Raw genomic sequence first — 3,380 nt, 5'->3', positions numbered from 1 at the left:
TTGCCGGGTATACCCAACTCGGGTCAGACCTAGGCTTTCACCTCGGAGCTCGAGACCGGGTACTCAAGTAGCACCACCACCAAAGTCACTTATGTGTTGGTGCCACCACTTTTCCGCGATCCCAACAGCTACTTGCGATCTGACCGTCGGCGCTGCACAACCATCCCTCTGCATCAGGACTTCGTTCATAGTCCACTGGATTTGCAAATATGGAACTCTCACAAAATCTTTCGATGGCAACCACACTCCGCAACATAGCTGCCGCTGCATGCCAAAGTGACCACACACATAACTGCTGTCAGGGTCGACCTAGCCCGAAGAACCACCTTCATCTGTCATGGAAGGACCAGAGCGCCCATCGACCCACAATAGGGACCCCGAGCATGCCATGCCCAATCCGGACGAGGGAACTGGAGGCGGCCAACAGCTACCTGCGATCTGACCGTCGGCGCTGCACAACCATCCCTCTGCATCAGGACTTCGTTCATAGTCCACTGGATTTGCAAATATGGAACTCTCACAAAATCTTTCGATGGCAACCACACTTCGCAACATAGCTGTCGCTGCATGCCAAAGTGACCACACACATAACTGCTGTCAGGGTTGACCTAGCCCGAAGAACCACCTTCATCTGCCATGGAAGGACCAGAGCGCCCATCGACCCACAATGGGGACCCCGACCATGCCATGCCCAATCTGGACGAGGGAACTGGAGGCGGCCAACATGACTTGAGCGACGAAGATGAGGAGCTCGGGACCAAGGCAAGCTGGCATGGACCAACCCCTAGATCTACGATCAGAGGTGTTGTCGCCGGATTGGCACTCGGGTCTAAAACAAGGCGCTCAAACCATGTGCACCGTCACTAGATCTTGCACTTGCGCTTGCTACAACGGGCGCAGGGAACGACGGAGAATGGCTTCCTCCAGGACAGCGCAAGCGTGACGAGAACCGCATCACGCGTTGCCGTCACAAGATCCTTCATCTGCTATGGAATGAGTCGGAGCCTTGCCCGCAGAGCGTCCCACTGTCCTTGGCCCCAGCGCCAGCTTTGCATGTAGTGGCCTCCGATGGCGACGAGACGGGAGGCAAACTAATTGAGCCGGCGACGGCTGAGAAGGGATCCCCGAGTCGCTTGCCGGTGATGCGGTGTCTTATGCTGAATAAGTAGAATATTATATTATTTTCTTGATGGATTGTATATTTCCGTTTGGTTAATATGTGACATTTTCTATCTGCCAATCAATGTTCACTATATACTGATTATCTTTACTCTTACTCTTGCTACATATGAAAATGTTAAAACCCCATCTATTCCATGACTTCAACGATACACGATAAGGCGCATGCATGTTCTGTCCATTGACGACACACAACAAAAGAAAAAAGATCGGATTGGTTTACAGAAATAAATAAAAATGGCGCGGAAGAGCTTGTTCCGCTTAGATATCCGAAACGAGCCCAGGCGGATCGGTAGTTGGGGCGGTTGCACCGCTCTTTCTGGGCGGTTGTACTGCTTTGGAAAGGCCTAAAACCAAAGATATACATAAATATCTTCTCTAAATTTTGAAATGGCGCAAAGGAATAAAAACAACAAGGTATAAGAGTTAGTACCATCATATAGTTCACTGATATCTTCTTCATTGTGAAGACAAAGTTCTTATTGTTTTTCATTGCTAGTTTTCTTATCCTAACAATCTTTCTGAGTTTCGTGAATCGACTTATATTCATGGACATCTCATTTTTCCATATACAAAATGGGTTGAACAATGGGTCAAAAGCTCTGACATCATGACCTACATGTGCAAGACCAAATTGTTAAAAACTTAAATATTAAAATGGTTCCTGCAATTGCACAATAATATGCTATTAGACAAAGGAACATCCCTGTGCAAACCTCAATGGTAAACATCTGCCTTCCATTGTTTCCTTGCAACACATATAAGGTAGTTATTGATCAGATTAAGTGAGTGTTGGCATACTATAAGTAAAATATGTTGATAAAAAATAAACACATTGCAAATTCAGCGGATTAATTCGAGCCACATGGAAAAGACATTTATCCAAACCAAGTCTGCTTAAGAACTAGGAAATATAGCAATTGTATACGCTTCTCATGTATTTAGTACAACAAAATTCTATCTATTCCTCACATGCGTAACAATACAAAATTGTACCCACAACAATTGAACATCACATTACAGAATGAAGAATAGAGGACAATCTGCGGGAGCGGCGGTGGCAATCTTCGACGATTGCTACTTCATGGCATGTGATTTTCCTTTGATTAGATTTGAACATTGTAATAAGGTGGCTAATAAAGTTGGTCATGAACTTGCTAGGGTAGCAAAAATTTCTGTAACTAGAGATTGGTTTGAGAGCCTATGGAGAATATTGTACGTCTTCTTACAAAAGATGTAACCATTATTTCCAATTAATAAAGTGGGTGTTTTTTTTCAAAAAAATTGAACATCGCATTGTAGAATTGAACCAAACAGTTAACTAAATACCACAACAAATGAATCAAACATTAACTGAGCACCACATTGCACAATATAACATACTAGAAGATCAGATAGTTAACCAAACTAAGCATGCTTAACAATTTGGAAATATAGCAATTGTATTTGTTTGTCATGTATTTTGTACAACCAAATTCGATTTATTTCTCACATGCAAGACAATACAAAATTGCACCCACAACAATTGAACATCGCATTGCAGAATTGAACAAAACAGTTAACTAAACACCACAACAAATGAAACCAAACATTAACTGAGCATCACATTGCAAAATATAAAATACTAGAAGATTAGACAGTTAACCAAACCAAGCATGCTTAACAACTTGAAAATATAGCAATTATAAATTTTTTCTCATGTATTTTGTACAACCAAATTCAATTTATTTCTCACATGCAAGACAATACAAAATTGCACTCACGAGAATTGAACATCATAATGCAGAATTGAACCAAACAGTTAACTGAACAAGACAACAAATTAACCAATCAGTTAACTAAGCACCACATTGCACGATATATAGAACATATATACTAGATGATCAGATTGCATAGTAACAATACATAGGACAATTCACTAGAATTTGTAAAGGATAGGTAGGAGAAGCACATGCAAAAGGTAAACCGAACATTCTTAACTGACGTAGCTAGCTAGCTGAACATAGGTCCTTATAGTGAGCTAAAAAGACATGCTACTCATCATCATCGGAGATATCGTTGATGATTGTCTCCTTAGACTTGGAAGAGGGCGAGGCCTCCTTATCGTGGGTGCCCTCCTCGTAGTGGTGAGTCACCTGAGCTGCTCTGGGAACCAACCTGCTGGCTCTAGAGTTGAGGTAAGCACGGACACGCTGAGAAAA

General features: G+C 42.5%; 1 long non-coding RNA gene across 1 annotated transcript; it reads right to left on the bottom strand.

The window, feature by feature from the left end:
* Positions 1-1,291: 1,291 nt before the first annotated feature.
* Positions 1,292-2,533, bottom strand: LOC119367698. Its single transcript, XR_005176400.1, has 2 exons — positions 1,613-2,533; positions 1,292-1,526 (listed from the first exon to the last, which is right to left on the bottom strand). It is a non-coding gene; the product is annotated as an uncharacterized LOC119367698 (long non-coding RNA).
* Between the last annotated feature and the right edge of the window lie 847 nt (positions 2,534-3,380).

This window comes from Triticum dicoccoides, chromosome 2B (assembly GCF_002162155.2).
Source record: "Triticum dicoccoides isolate Atlit2015 ecotype Zavitan chromosome 2B, WEW_v2.0, whole genome shotgun sequence".
Taxonomy (NCBI): domain Eukaryota; kingdom Viridiplantae; phylum Streptophyta; class Magnoliopsida; order Poales; family Poaceae; genus Triticum; species Triticum dicoccoides.
This window is presented reverse-complemented; position numbering and strand designations above follow the sequence as displayed.